The sequence below is a fragment of the Caloenas nicobarica genome, chromosome 4 (genome assembly GCF_036013445.1).
Source record: "Caloenas nicobarica isolate bCalNic1 chromosome 4, bCalNic1.hap1, whole genome shotgun sequence".
Classification (NCBI taxonomy): domain Eukaryota; kingdom Metazoa; phylum Chordata; class Aves; order Columbiformes; family Columbidae; genus Caloenas; species Caloenas nicobarica.
In genome coordinates, this window is record NC_088248.1 from 7,360,133 (window position 1) to 7,376,755 (window position 16,623).

At 38.1% G+C, this 16,623-nt stretch overlaps 1 protein-coding gene across 1 annotated transcript in view; it reads left to right on the plus strand.

The window, feature by feature from the left end:
* Positions 1-14,704: 14,704 nt before the first annotated feature.
* SGMS2 (sphingomyelin synthase 2) overlaps positions 14,705-16,623 on the plus strand; it is a 42,779-nt gene continuing 40,860 nt past the window's right edge. Inside the window, exon 1 of the mRNA XM_065633866.1 lies at positions 14,705-14,739. The gene's annotated coding sequence lies outside the window, so the exon portion shown is untranslated. The remainder of the gene's footprint in view (positions 14,740-16,623) is intronic.

The following is a 16,623-nucleotide window of genomic DNA, read 5'->3' on the forward strand; positions in this document are numbered from 1 at the left end:
CTGTGGCAGACTATACAGCAGAAACCAAAGAATATCAAAAAGCTCTTCTATCCCATCCCAGAACAGAGACTAACAACACTGGATCAGTTTCCTACAGCAAAAGTCATGAGGACCCTTTCTGTGCTAATAAAATGTGCCCTCTCTTCCCAGCCTACAGCAATTCGTGTCAAGGAATGCCTCTCAGCACCGCCTTGTTATTTGTTCTGCCCGCACGGTCCCTCGGTGCAGTGGCTGCTGCCAAAGGCAGACTCAGCACGAGGGCATTGCCAGAGAATGTTAAAAGCAGAAAAAGTCCCAGGAGCCACACAAAGGGATGCAAAAATGCACATGCTCTTCCTGCTCCAGAAAAAAACCCACCACCACCACCACAACAACCAAAACCAACCAACCAAACAAAAGACCCCAGTGACTGTTAGTTTCTCACAGACTTCATGGAGCATTTAGGCTAAAGAGCCCAGAAAAGTCAGGGGAATAATTCTAGATGTCATGAAAATGGGTATGATTCCACACGCAGAATACCGAACATTTCATTTTATGAGTTTTGCCTGCATCACTCACTACAAGAGCCAAACAGCCCTTTTCTAGACCAGACTTGCCTGTCAGTCAAGGAGCAAATCTCCCATCACGGCTTCCAGTTTGGTGAGCTCTGAAGCACAAAAGCACAAGTAAGTGTGCCCGGTGTGCTATAAAACCAGTAACTGATACAGGAATTGGGTACCCCTGCAACCTCATGGAGAGAAAGCGTTATACAATGTTCAACAACTAAACCCAGTCAAACATCTAATGGCATTTCAAACTCATGTTTGTCCTCCTTATAATTTCAAATGTCTATAACTTCCCTTGTCACATGCACTGTCACACTCCTTTCTCAGACCTGCACGAGCCTTCTCTGTCCTTCTCAACTGGTGATTCTGGACATCATCTTGCTTCATCAGGGCCTCTCAGACTCTTCCTGGTAGGATCCATCTTAAGCATCTCCACCTATGTGCTCTGAATCAAGAGCCAGAGAGCAGACAAGGTTGAAATTCAGCAAGCCAGTGGGGAATTGTGCAAAGGCAGAGGTTTTTGTGTTCTTTGGCAACATAATTTTGAATAGGGAAGCGCAAGGTTTCCAGGAGGGAATTGGTGGTTGATTATAACATTTAACAGCGAGAGACAAATCTTGACCTTGTTGAGAGACATGTGGGGTAGGTGCAACAAACACAGGAAAATGAACCCTTGTGATCGGAATCAGCAAACTAGTCTGATGTGCAACTAGAAGGACAAATAAAAGCTTAGAGATCTTATTTCTCATGAGCGTGTTTTTCCCATTCTGCAGCTGAACCTGTTGCAGCTGCTCTCCCAGACATTTCATAAATTTGTAAACCCCTTGGGTCACCAGGCCCAAACACCCAAATAAATAACTCATTCAATTATATTTCAAAACCAACACCATATATTCTGTGATCTATACTACTCAACAAAATAAAACACACATAAAAAAGACAAACTGGTGACACTGTGACTTGGGTGCTCCATTTTTAAACAAGGTTGTTGTGCAGTTTAATACCATGATTAAGGACAAGAGCCCTTTTTTTGCATACTGGTTTGTTGAGATAAATCTGAACTTTTCTTCTCTGAAGGAGGAAAAATTGGAAAGAATCAGTCATGGAAAAGAGTATGTAAACCTCGTCATCATACTGCCAGCCTAGGAATGTATTTCATTTTCATCACAGAAACACAAATATTGACAGTTGTAGGAACAGACTGAGAGCTCATCAAGTCCTCTTCTTAACTGGGAATATGAAGAGACATTTAGACCTAAATTTGAAATGAGAGATTGTTCGTTACTGTTCACGGATTTCAGTGTCAGATTATTTTAATTAGAAGCTATACCTCATTGCCTCTTTCAGGACACAGAAAATAAAGTACCTTTAACATGCTCTTCAGAGAGCCCAGATCTGTCTGAAAGAGTACAATCCATCTCATTTAACTTCATCTGGCTATGTATCAGAACTAAGCAAGTTGCCTGCTCTTGTTCTATAGTTATAAGAAAGAGAAGATAAATTATTTATCCAAACTGCTTTTGAATGGGGTGTGTTAATTTCTGTCTTTTTAGGATGGCTAAAGAAAGCCTACAGGACTTACAGTAAATACCAAAGTTTTAGAAAGCCAAACCAGACAAGATGAATTTCATAGTCTGCAACTTGACTGCATCTCTTTCATGTAAAGATTAACAATTTTGGAGCACAGCTTCAATCCTTCAAGAGTTAGCTGCATGAATGTGTGTATATGTGTATAAATATTTAATAATAAATAATAAATATTTAATGTGTAAATATTTAGAGATTTGTAGTGAAGAACATGTGGAGTCAGACAATCCAGGGAAGGTTGCAGTAGGACATTTAAGTCAAATGATAAACCATAACTATTTGAATAAGGCTGATCTATTTTTATCTTTATAAATGTGATCTATCTAAAGCCAAGTTACATAAAGTTTATGGGGCAACTGAAAAATAGTGGGCTTTGTATTGTAATTATTAACATAAATTTTATTGGTCTCCTTTTTTACAGGTGTTTCTTTCTGGACATGCTTCACAAAATGGGGGGTGAGTAAATATATCAAACAGTCTAAGCTGAACTCCATTTTCCAGCATGTAATCCATTTACCAATTCAACAGTACAGCTTTAATTACAGTAACATGATTTGTAATACGTTAGAGCAGTTGGAAAGGCCTTGCTAGATCTGGAACAATACATAACAAGTAAAAAAAAAATAAAATAAAAAAAGACAAAACCAAAAAAAAACCAGTGCAGGTTTTACTTGCAGACTCTAAAATCCAAAGGACTCTCCATAGCACAACTTAAAATGCTGGGATGCCTTGAGTGTTTTCTGAGAAGTTAATGGTGTTAAGGCACCTTGAGAAACACCTTTCAATCCAGCTGGTTTTACATGCTTTAGCATGTAATCCCTTTATGGTTGTCACGGAGTAATTTTGCTTTATCTGTAAGATTTTTTTCTCATTGATATAACTTAACCTAATCCTCCCATGTCTTATGCGCTATAGAAAGTGAATAGAAAAATTTGTATATTGGTAACTGAAGCAATATACGTTGTAGAGCTGTAGAATTATGTCCGCAGTGTTTTGAAGAGAAACTTGAGCTAGATTCAAATGAACTAGCTCAGCTACTGGGAGCAGTGTAGCCATGGCTGCAAGCAGTTCAGTGTCAGCTGTAAAATCTGCCTGTAAAGGTAAGTAAATATTTGGACAACTTGCTGGCACAGAGTGCTTGCTCTACAACAGTTACACTATTTAGCTATTTTCCATGCCGCTCAGGATGACCTCAGCCTCAGAAGACAGCAGAGCTGTACCTGTTGGCTGCTCAATGCCTTACACAACAGGCTTGAAAACGCTCATGAAATGAAGAAGAAATTAAAAACTGTACCTGTTCTTTATGTTTTTGTTTATTTCTGCACTGGTAAACTGAGGAGTCCCAGAAGACTTGTGACTTTGGCCAGTACGGTTTCAGGATGCTCCTTGAAGCCTGATTCCATTCCTCTTGAAAATTGCAAATCTGGATCATTTCACAAAGTTGCTTTATAGAGCAGCTCCTATTCAGGGGAATATATACGTGGTAAAACACTATTCAATGTGTTGAAGAGCATTAGTCTCAAGCCTCTAGGACTGATCATTTAATATCCACGTAGTTTTGTTTCCTGACCCGAAACAATAAAGGCAGGCTAGCACTGCTGGGGCAAAGCGATAGCCTATTAAGTTGCCTTCTGAGGCCTGTTGTCTAAACTTCCTTTGCACTACTCCTTTTATATTCAGTGTGTGAGGGTGGTTTTTACATGGTGATTGACGTATTATTAGCAACCGAATGATTGATAGAAATCACTATAGCTAAGCCAGCTGACTTTACAATTCTGCTGCCCCTAAAATGGATTTCAGTAAAGGTTTTTTTTTTCTAGAATCTAATTTGGCTTAGACATGAATAATTTACAGGTTTCTTTTACAAGACACCACAAAGGATCAATATAGATATAAAACATACCCACTACTTTACATGCCAGCTATTCCAAAATGTCGCACTGTTCTTTTCACAGAACAAACTGCAAACATATGCACCAATTCAATAGAGATTTTTTTTAATGTCATACAACCTATCCATTAATTCAGTAACTAATAGTGATTTTTAGTTCTTTTATCTTTCTTCTAATTACAAAGTCAGATACCAACAACAAAAAAGTTGCTTTTTAGTGCTCAGCTTAGGCAACAACAATGACTATCTGTTTCTCGGGGTTTATTTCTACTTTAGATTTGTGTACATATGCTAACAGTTAGAAACCTGTGTTTCCATAACGGAGGTAGCAAGGTGTTTGATACGTATTTTCTCATCTTTATGTTTTTACGTACTTATGCACTAAAGAAAATTGACACCACAAGTTGCAGTTACTTAGGTGGCTTATACTTATTTGGCTCTATGGTTACAAATAGGCAGAAAAAGGCATAGAAATGCCTTTGTCTGTGAACATCGAAGTTCTGCAAAGCACATAGTTCAGTCTTTATGCTGTTATAATTAGGCTTCAAAAATTAATATTGATGTGAATTATGATAGCCGTCTCTGTCTAGAATGATTTGGATCTGATTTGAAAGTTCTACATTTGAGATGTAGGTTTTGCAACTGAAGCTATTTACATGAACAGAATTCAAGAGAATCTAGAATACAGTGATGCCCTAGTATATAACCTGAAAATTTAATTCACAGTAGTAACATCTAACTGGAATCTAGTTGGTTAATTCCAAAAAAGTGAACAGAAACCAGTGTAAGTGGTTAGCTGTGGTAAACAGCAACATCTTCCAAAGATAGATTACATTTATCACACACCCAGTATTCATGGGTTTTACTGTGAAACCTCAAAATTTTTTCCTAGAACATGTATATCCAGAGCTTACTGCTCACCAATACAAGATAACATCATGGCCAAGATTTGCCTAGTTCCAAAAATAGTATAAAATATTTATTTTTTAACTTCTTTAAGTTTGGAGAAAATAAATATTTAGAAGTCACACTTAGTTTATAATCAAAACATAATTTTTGCCAAACCTCCAAGTCTGACAGGTTTTACTAGTTCTTTGTTTGCAAACTTCTTTTTAGTGATGAACCAACACAGGATTTACCCTTGTGGTAAACAGTTTGTATAACGTCCAATAGGTGACTACGTAGAATATAATACAAACTTACCCTTCCACAGGTCTGGCCGTTGTTATGCACCTACACTTTCATTTGACCTTGGCTGCTGTCAGTGTTTTAAACCACATTCCTCTACCTCCTCTGCTCCTGAGAGATTCTCTAGTGCATTTTATATTCTGGATTAAAAGTAATGTTACCCAGCTGCCCTTATCGGGCGGTAGGTATTCTGTGTAATATTGGAACGACTCGGCACCCCTGTGCAGGGTCTTAAAATGTACGGAGCTACCATTAGGATCTAGTGATGTGCCTAATGTTTACTTTTTCCTTTAAAACTCAAAAATATGCTTCAGAATCATTTGTCAGTTTTACCTCTCCCCATTCCCATTATCTATAGCAGAGGGAAAAATTTTAAAAGCCTAACTTCACTTCTTTTCACTTGGAATAGTGTAGTTTCATATGCAATGTCAGCAGAGAAGTGCATGGCTTTGGAAGGTATTAATATTAGTTAACTTCCTTTTCAATGTCAGGGGTTCAGAGACACCGGCACCTGCAGTGATAGCAGGCACCACTGGCAGGGACAGCTCTTGTCCCTGTGTTAGATTCTGCAGCATTTTGAAATCACTCACTGACCAAAGGCAGTGCATAGACCACAAAAATTCCCATTGGAAACTCCTAAGGACAGGCCTTTTGATGTGCCACACCAAAATAAAGAATCTTACGGATTTTTTTCTACTAAAAAGACTATAAACATCTTTTAGTACTAGATATTATAAGACTAGAAAAGTCTTCAATTTACACTACCATAGTCTGGCAGACCTTCAAGAAGTTCCTTACATTTCACTTGAGCTATGATAAAATGTAATAAATATCTCTGCTGCTGCAATGTGCTAAACCACCTTCTACTAGGATAGTTAAATACAATGCATATAAGCTTGTTGAGTATTGTTTCTTGAATAACAGGGATAAACAAATTCCTACATTTACTAATTTCAGTGGTACATGAAAGAAATACAGGGAAATGTTTTAATCTTTATTAGGCAAATAGACAATTCTCGCACAGACTACCAATACATCTTTTAGTTGTCTTGGATTCTGCTGTCTCTGTTCTGTTATGATATTTTAATCTTTGATTTCCTTTCCATGCTTGTACTTAGTTATAAATTATTGCCTCATTTTGTTCTAAAATAATATGCTTTCTGTTTCTATACCAATATAAGCAGATTTACATCCCAGGATTCCCCCTTTTTAGGCACTGTGGCACAACATGTCTCTAATACTTAGCTAACTCCCACATACTTCAAAGTGCAGAGCTAGTGGTCGCTCAGCACAAGAAGTGGGCTATAGCATCCTAAACCCTCCTGGGCGTACATTTGTGGCAGTGTTTCTGTCAGCACAAAAGCACCTCATCGCTACTTGGGAGGGTCAGGTGGACAGAAGAGGTCAACATGTCATTTGCCATATACTGGCCGAAAGCAATGCGTGGAAGGAGGTTAATTCGATCACTCATGCTCTTACATTAAAGTCTTATGAAGCTGATAATTTAGGAAGGAGATATGGAAACAGGCATCAGTTCTACTGATGTTGTTTGTTCTCTGCAAATGTGAATCTTCTTTCTGTTTACTCAGCTTGAATAGCACAAAAGGTAGTCTCAATTTATTAAAGAAAGGAGCTTCATTCTTGCCTCAATTTACTCATTTTCATCAATCACTCTCACACAAAGAGAACACAACATGAATATAATGTTCTTCTTACACCCAACTCTGAGGGTTTTTCCTAAGAGTTTAATCAGTTTAAAAGGGTTTAATCCAGTTTAAAAGGGTTTTTTAACTTGGATCATTTCACTGAGCTGATTTAAAGAGCAGACAAAAATAGTTGTGGTTTTTGGGGGGCTTGGTTTGTTTGTTTGTTTTCTCATAGCAAAGGAAGCATTACATCGTAGCATGTAGGTAGGAATGACCATCGGGGAGGAAAGGTTTGGGGACAGAGGGTAGCAGGAACCCCTTAAAATGGCTTTGCTATTCAAGGAAACTAATGTCACGTTTAGTTGATGGTATAAACCAATCAGTGTTAAAACTGAACAATTTTAAGTGTTACATCACCTTTCCTTACCTGTACTATCTGTTATCTGCACTTGATGTGTTATACAAATGACAGAGCTGACTCATATCAGTTCTGAATTTCAAATATGACATGCTTCTTTTGATATTCTGTGTATTAGCAGGGCTTTAACATGTCGTCTTTTTCAGAGGACTCAAAAGATAAATGAGTTTGGTGAAAAGATGCATGTAGGCTTTTGTTCCACTGTACTTAAAATGTATCCAGAAGTAAGTTTGGGCTTGTGTTTCTTCTTTCCATGCGTTACCATTTTCTCCTGGTGTTTGGTGTTCACCCACTTCAGGAAAACCTAGAATCCAAACAAATGATTTTAATAAGAAAGCATATCAATTATTAAATGTCAAAATTGTCTAATAGAGCTCTTTTCTCAGCTTTAACTACCTGACAATATTTTTGTATCATCTAACACAAATAAATTTATGCTCAAAAGTGATTAACGTTTTGATCACAATGTTACTAACATTGGTTAATGTGGCCTAAGGGTTTACTGCTCGCTCAGCAAACATCATTCTCGGCGTGCTGTGATGTTTAGTAAAATGTGTTTGCATAAAATACTATGGAGGGTGTTGTAAAAGAATCTTTCCTTCACGCTGTAATTGTCTGGTGATGATTACAAATGGGGATTGTTAGAAGTAGAATAGGGAAATGCCAACAGACAGAAGGAGAAAAATATCTGCTGAAGAGGTTAAGCACTGAATGTCTTGACCAAAACCCTATGGAATCTACATTCTTGGGTTATCCAAAGCTGGACTGGCCAGTTCAAAGCAACCAGACAGATCTTTAAAGGGTTGAACTGCGTGACCTCCAGAGGTGCCTTCTAACCTACTCTCTGCTATGATTTACAGTCAGCCGTCTGTGCCCTAACTTACCTTATGTTTCAGTCACAGGAAAAGATGGAAATACTGTAGGCCAGACAATGTATAATAGAAAATGGATACTCAGTATAAATTTATGTTTTTGTTTCCATTTGTACTATTTTAAAACATAGTTTCCAGACTGACTTGTTTGAAATATATTTTTTAATGTGTTTATAGGCTGAGCTGCTCTGTATTACCTCTAAAAAAAGGCATTTATCATGGAAAGCTTGACCCAGAGTTAATTTTAGAGGTGCTAGCAAATGCTGCTGTTATAAAGCCTCTTTTCCTGTTTATGGTAAGAACAGATCTCCTCTTTTCCTCCTACTTATTATCTTGCCAAAACCAGAGGTCATTAGCAAGGTGAATCTCTGTTTTTTCAGTGCTTCTGTCAATATAATTTCAGGAAATACACACAACTGCTGTATAAATTTTCAGATGGAAACCTATGAAATTTTCAAATAGTTGAAGAAACAGTATTTTAGTCCACATTTTTCCTATTACTGTTATCGATGTTATTTGTATTTGGTATGAGGGATATCAGGACTTTTTTTTTTAGAAACCGTATGGGATGTTTTGTTGAAACACAAAGATGTCCCTGCAGTTTCTCTTACACAGTTAATTTCTGTGGACTGAGAAGGGGTTTTCTAAAAGCTGAAACAGTTGCAACTAATACAAGTGTACATCCATTAGGGCTTAGGATGCTATGGCCTGTATCTTAGCTGAGCTAACATTAGCAGTACTTAAACAATACAAGCTATATACCTGTACAAAAAAAAAAACCCCAAAACACAAACACACACAAAAACCCAAACAAAAAGAACCCCACAAAAACAAACAAACCCCAAAAACCCAACAACCCACAACCTATTTAGTATTTAATCATGCAAAACCCTGGGAAGTCAATAAATATATAATAGAGACAAACTTAACTTTTCACCCATACTTGATAATACAAATGCAAACATACAGTCAGTTTTTCAGGTTTTCACTTTTAGGTGAGGATCTCAAAAGTGTTTAAAAAAATGGATAGATAAAAGGGGAGAAAAAATAGATTTTTTTTTTCCCCAAAAAATATATATGTATAAACTTATTTGAAGGTTTCAAAAGAAAGTCTCAACCCATCAAAATCTTTGGCAGAGGAGGCTGGTCACAGCTCCCTGATAACTGGGCTGTCAAAATACAGTGAACACTCATAAAATATAATTAGAAGCAACTTGACAAACATAACCATGCAAAGCTGGAAATCAAATTCCAGTCCTCTCTTTAAAAATCTTAAGATAAACACTAGATTTACAGTGTTCCCTATCTTCTATACAGTCTGTTTGGTTTTTTTTTTAATGTTGACAGGCTAACAAAGTTTAGCATAACGCTGTGGGCTTATGTCGCCTTCCTTCCCTCTGTAGTCTTCTTGGAACAATGTTCTAATATTGTCATGGTAAACAATTTTTTGCAGCACTTTCTGATTCTGAAGTTCCTTCTCATATTTTGTGTACCAGAAGCCTGTCTTGCATCTGTGCAAGCACACACACAACCATTCCCACTGTTACTACTATGTTTGAATTCTAGGCTTATTTCAAATCTCCAAGACTTATTTATTCTAGCCACATTAGACTTCTCACTGAGAAAAAATGGTGTGACGTTGGCTTACAGTATATAGATCAGTGAGCTGAAATTAGGAATCCTCATCCTGTTTCTGATGTGCAGCTGAACCTTGGAGAAGCCACTACTGTACATTTTTTTTTTAGCTGATAACTGAGCGAATCGTACATACCTTCCTTTCTAAAAAGCCTGGAGTCATATGGATTAAAAAAATACTGAATATTATATTAATAAATCCTTAGAAAAATCAACTGAATATCCATGACATATTAATATTTCAAATAGGATTGAAACATTAAAATTATGTAAAACTTACATTAACAAATAAAGCACCCTTAAAATACGTAAAAAATAACCAGATATTTATTTTCTTTCTGTCTTAAGTGTTTAAGTTCTTCAACAAAGTCTTAACTTTTTGTCATCTTTAGAATCATATAAAGAAAAGAAGGCAGGTCATACAAACCTTCAGCGAAAGAGAAAATATACAGAAAGCACTGCAGCCATCAGAAAATTTGCAGAGCACAGGGAAAGAGTAGCAGAAAATAGTGATGAAAATAATAATGGACAGAGAAAGTTATAGTAAATTTAGGCAGAAGAGAAGCAGTCATAGTGTATATGCCTCAAGACTTTGAGTTTGGTAATTCATGACTGCCTTGGATTCTACCATCAGTAAGAATTAAAGCTTTTTACAACTGAATAGTCAGTGTGAAAATGAAATATTTATAACTCTATCTAACCTTGACAGGGATATTATTCTCATACTACAGCTTCTATTCTTCCACTGTATTGTGCATTGTGCCATCCCCAGCCTGCACTCGTCCCAGGCCCCAGCAGAAAGGCGTAGAAGAAAGAAATCCTAATTAACTAACTCCCACTTGCCACAATATCCAGTTTAGCCATGACTGCCTACTATGGCATAGTCCCCTGTTACTGCAATATTTTCCTGTTATGAGCTTTTTCCTCAACATTTTTGTGAAGGAATTAACAAAGTTATAAAGTAATCTTTAGAAAATACAAGTGTTGAGCCGAGTAGGAGTAAGACATTTGAGTGAGAGCACACACTGGATCTTTACAGTGTTTTTTTTAATTTGCCTTAGAAAAGACCACAAGTACTGCAGGTTTTCCAGATGGACTAGAAAAATGCTTGCCTGGAGTTCTTTCTACAAAGTGATCAACAAAGGCTGGTTTTGGTTCAGGGAAGCATGTTAAAAAGCTGCTTCTTTTCATTAATTATATTTGATTGGTAACTCACTGGGGATATTATTGTCAGGGCTGTGGATGCCAGCACTTTCTCCTAGCAGTTACATGATCAGCAGTGTTTCCATGAGCCACTCAGTTATTTCTGAGTCAGAAGGGAGCACTATGCTCCAGTCAGAGCATAATATGCTTTGCCTTTCTTCATGAAAGGCAGCTAAGGATCCTCATAGTTCTGGTTCCACTATTGTTCCTTCTTCAAAGCCTATCACTCTGTAGATCTTTCATGCTTTCATACATTTTAGTTTATCCCTGAACTGGCACAATCCCAGTTCAGCCTAGCGCATAATTAATCAGTATTGATTATATTCATACTAAATACAAGATTCCCATCAGCTTCAGATTGCAGAATACTCTGCCATTGCCATCTTACTTCTTATTGCCTTCTGTAGTATGTGCAACCTTGGAGACTTTTATCTTTACAAGTCCTTGTGATTTATTTATAAGAGCAGAACAAGAATCTCCACTCTTAACAATGATGACAATGCCTACATATAAACATGTAGTACCTAAAGTCAGAATTATGCTATGGTGTTTTCCATTGAGACATTTCATGGAAAACTCTCAGCCTCCTCATCTCTTCTGAGATCTGCCCCTCTTCTCAAGCTAGAGACTTGAGAAGACTATCTTTTTTTCTCGTCAGATTATAGGAAGAACCATTCTCCCTGTATTATGACTCACCCTTTCTCCATCCTCTTCCAAATCGATTAAAAAATATGAATCAAAGGAAAAGACACTATAGAACAGGTTTTTACAACAGTACATGTACACTACCCAGATCCTTTTATTTTGGCTTCATGCCATCAGAAGCCATCTAGTCACATCTGTGTGATGATACATACAAACTGGCATAAAAGACTCATCAGGAAGTGCTTTTCAGTCTAAAAAATCATCCATTAATCAACATTTTCTCAACTAGGGCCTTTGCACCAAACCTCTTGGCCATGACGATCCATAAGGGGAATCAGGGCATTTTGCTCCCACATAAGAATAAGCCCAAACTTACTTCTGGATACATTCCAAGTACAGTGGAACAAAGGCCTACATGCATCTTTTCACCAAACTCATTTATCTTTTGAGTCCTCTGAAAAAGAAGGCATGTTAAAGCCCTGCTAATACACAGAATATCAAAAGAAGCATGTCATATTTGAAATTCAGAACTGATATGAGTCAGCTCTGTCTTTTTGCTTCTTCATATCTCTGAGGTTCATGACGCATTCACTTACTTGAAAGATATCTGTCAGAACTTCTTTAGCCGTTATTTCACAGTCAGACTTTATTCTACAGTCTTGCACAAAATAATAGTGAGATTTCATTTAGGATTATCTTGTATACCTTCCAGTACTTTTCCACAAACCTTTTTAAACTCTTGGAGAAATAGGCATGGGATTGTATTAAGATCTTACATATTTGAGGAGCAACACACCTTAAGACACACACACAAACAAAAAGCTCCAAAAGCAGCAATCTTTTGGTGTTCAGTGCATAATTTCATTAAGCCCTACTTGTTGGTTGTCGGACCTTTTATTTAAAAGGAGAAAAAGCATCTCCTGTTATGCTAGCCAGAAAGAGAACAAAAAGTGAGTGCTTTGGAAGGATCAGTAGATAAGCAGCTAGAATAGAAGGATCCTTTAGTCCTTTCTGTCCTTTCCCATCTCTTATTGATTTTGTCATTGTGCCTCTTCTGAAGCTTCTTGCATTGCCTGTTGCCAGGACCAGGACAGCAGATTAGATAGAGGTTACCCTAGTATGATAGTTCTCTCCATATGTTTCATACTGAATCTACATTCAGATGGTAACACCAGTCACTTTTTTTTTTTTTTTTTTAAGTAGGCCACCTGTCCTTCATGCAATTGTGTCAGCTGCTTAGGTTAAAAATATTTTTTGCTAAAAAAAAAAAAAAAGGGCTTCGTAGTAATAGAATCCTAAAATGTATGATAATTAAAATAAAATTACATTGCTCATAAACTTCAATGGGAAGGGGTAAATCTTAGCCATTTTGGATTGCTCATTCACATTCCAGTCTTACTTCCTTTTCCCTCTCTTTCTTTTTTTCTCCTTTCCCAGCTGAATAAGATAAAATTCTTCATAGAAAAAGCACACACATATAGACAAAAAGAGAGCATCTAGCAACTCCTGTTCAGCTACTGTTAGTTTGTATTAAAATTTAGGGGCTTTTTGTTTTGCATTTGCGGGGAAAAGCCCTATAAACTTTTTATTGAAGAGGACGGTTGCTAACAGTCAAAGCTTTAGCACAACTATTTTGCTTCAGATGAGCCTGCTGCAAAAAATCCTAAGGCTGAGAAATGAAAAGGAAGCTATATGGAAAAGATGAGATCAGAGAAGAAAACTATTCAGGAGCATGAAGAGATGATAAAGTAGATAAGTCTGAGTAGCAAAGAAAATGGGCTAATTCAGCTCTCAGTTGACTTTGTGATAATTGTTACAGCTCAGCAGTCTTCTCTTAATTTTCACACATTTAATGTCATACCCAGAAATTCTTATGATGTTACAGAAAAGCTGTAATAAGCCTTTTCAACTGCCTGGCACCATTCTTGAGATCCACGAGTTGTTTCCAAAAATGTTTCCTCTTTTCCTAAAGAGGTTGAGAATATTTCCCATACTTCTGCTTGATGCAGTTTCCTAGAATGACCTTGATTTTCAAACTTGCAGATAGAGACAATAAACTGGAATTTATTTTTATTGTTCCCAATCTCCTCTTTCCCCCCTACAGCCTCTATCTAATAAGTATCTGCACTCTTACTATTTCTTCCAAAGCCTTGTTTCATACAAGAAAAGCATCTCTTAAAATGCTTCTGTTGTGTATAGAAAGAACACTGAAGCTGGAGTCAGTGATTTTGGATGTGTATATTTTTAGATAGAAAATCAATTTTTCGCTTCAGTCATAAGGGAAACAGGTTTAAAGAAACTGAACCAGTGATCTTATTTCACAGCTTCTAAAGCATGTCTGATTTTGGATGGGGCATTACCAAAACTAACCAAGCAGCCACCCCCACAGTAGCATCCAGAGGAAAAAAAAGGATAACTTGGTGATACAGCTTTTTCTCCCTATGGAAGTAAAACGTTGAGGAGAAAGTGCAAAGTTTAAGTTATTGTCGTGTTAAAAAAAACCAAACAACACCAACACCAACACCACCACCAACACTGTAGCCTAAATGAGTTTTTCTCTTTCTCATGAGCATTAGCAGGGAGTATAAATTCCACAAAACTTCAGCATTTTTTTCTGTAATTATCCAAGGATGTTCTCAATTTCACGTAAGCCTATGGACAAGTACTTTGGAAAACATAGTATCTCTGCTCAGATTTTGGTTATGAAAACAGCTCATTTGGCAACTTTTGAGGAATGTAAACTGTATAGTGTACTAAGATTAGACAAACGGGAAACAACAATCGCAAGTTCTGTAAGTCTCTGAAACGAGCAGCCGGAGGAAGCTCCTACCCCTCAGAGATGCTGGGGCGGCCCCCAACCAGCCAGGCCGTTCGCCAACGCCGGCAGCGCGGGGCAGCGCCGGCCGGCTCGTCCCTCCCGGCGGCAGGTGGCGCGTCCCCGCCAGAGCCCTGCCGCCCCCCGGGCCGCCATGGGCTGCCACCCCCGGGCCGCCATTGGGCTGCCGCCGCTGCCCGCCTCCTTTGAAAGCCCCGGCAGGGCGGGCGGCAGCGGCGCCTCGGCAGTCGGGCGGCGGGCCCGGGACAGGACGGCAGCAGCGGGAGGCCGCAGGTAGGCGTTTGCCTCACTCAGTTTTCCCTCATGAGGGCTGAGGGTGGGTTCAGTTGACCGTAGTGAGCTTCGTCGAGGTTTCTTTGCTCATGGGTCTTCCTACAGAGTGGTAGCATTAGTCACAGTCTTCTAAGTTGGTACGCTTAGTGTAGCGGTGCTTGTCTTGACAGCTTAATGGTTTGTAGTAGGTAATTTTTTTTTTTCTGCATATTTACTCGGGTTCAGCTTCTACTGACTGCTTAAAGTAGGCTTGCTGTCTAGGCAGCTGAACTTGTGGTTGTGTGAGCTGTGACGATTTACAAAAGTGTTTTGTAAGGTCCTAACTCCTACAACGGTACTTCTGAACTGTGGTCCTTATGAAGTAGTAACAGAAAAACTTAATCCACAAAAGAGACTGTAAGATATCTTTTCACCTACTTGTTCAGTTGCCAAAAAATAGTGACATTAATGGTGAACCTATAAGGTCAGCTTTTTTTCCTTGTTCTAAAGCTGAACATCTAAAGATTATGAGAAAGAACTAGTGAATTGATTAAAATAATTACATGGATACATAGAATTCATATAATCACTGAAATACATCTAATTTCAAAATTGCGAAACTTGTTTTTGTTCAGTATTTAGGGTGTATGCTGATGAAGAATCTCTTTATTGATAGTCTATATATGTTTGGCTTTAGTGTAGTTTATTCTTTCATAATTGGATGGGAATAATAAATCAATCTGTAGTAACTTCACCTGTTTCAAGGCAGGATTATCAATTAGCACCTTCATAGATATATGCTGTGAGAAGCAGAGTACAGAGTATAATGTTAGGCCTGTTTAGAAGTGGCTTGCAGGATTATGCTGATTTATAGGCTACTTGAGGAAAAAGCAAGGAAGGATTATGAGGGACTATATTTATGGGGGGTTATGAGACACTTCAGTGTAAAATACCTGTGTGTTTTCATCTGCCCTTAAGGCAGCTGTAATAAAGGCTACAAATATGTGTGAACTCATCAGAACACATGTGCTTATTTGATATTTCTGCATAGATGTCTCTTATGGCTTCGCTACCCAAGTAGGCTATTTTTTTGTCCGACTGTTTACTCTGTCTATAAACTGTAAAGTCAGCTTGAACTAGAAATTCCTATATGGTTCTTGCATCCCCCTACACAAACCCCATCTTGCGGCTTTAATTCTGTCCCATGGCAGAACTGAGCAGGATTCTGGTGGTAGCTGCCTTTGAAAACTGCCTGGGTGTCTCTTTGGAAATAGTCAGAATTTTAATGCACAGGCTGGCTGTGTTCATTTATAGAATTACCGCTTCCAATAATATCCCTGCTGATCTCATGAAAGGGGAAAAAAATAAACAGTAATGAAAAAGATGCTGGGTTTGTTCCAGCTGAAAGGAACGGTATTTTTTTTTTCCTCAAAACTCTTAGTTTGTCTTTCCTCTCTCCCATCTGTCTCCCTGGGAGGTGGGAGGGGATGTGACTTGTATGTTGGTCTCCCCATGGAATTTTGTATGTGTGTGAGAAGTTTCTTTTTCCTCATAAGTTCTGCAAGTCTTAAGTTCTCTCCTTCATAATTCCTGTCTGGAAAGGACCTTGTGAAGTTAATCTAGTTTAAAGTAATGATCAATAGGTGTGCTAATTCCTCTGCCAAGTTTTGTGACTTAATAAAAATGCCATTTGCTCTCAAAACTTTGTTGCTGTGCAAGACTTGCAAACAGTAATTACCAAATTAGTTAGAGACCATCTCCTGCAAGCTGCTCTTCATAGCTGCACCTCTGAGCTCCATGGGAGCTCTGTCACCAAGGTCTACACTTCTTCAGCAGGGCACACCTGTGAGGATGGGCTTGTGGGTTGGATGTGAAGTGTAGCCTTGAACAGAGTGAGCTAATGTA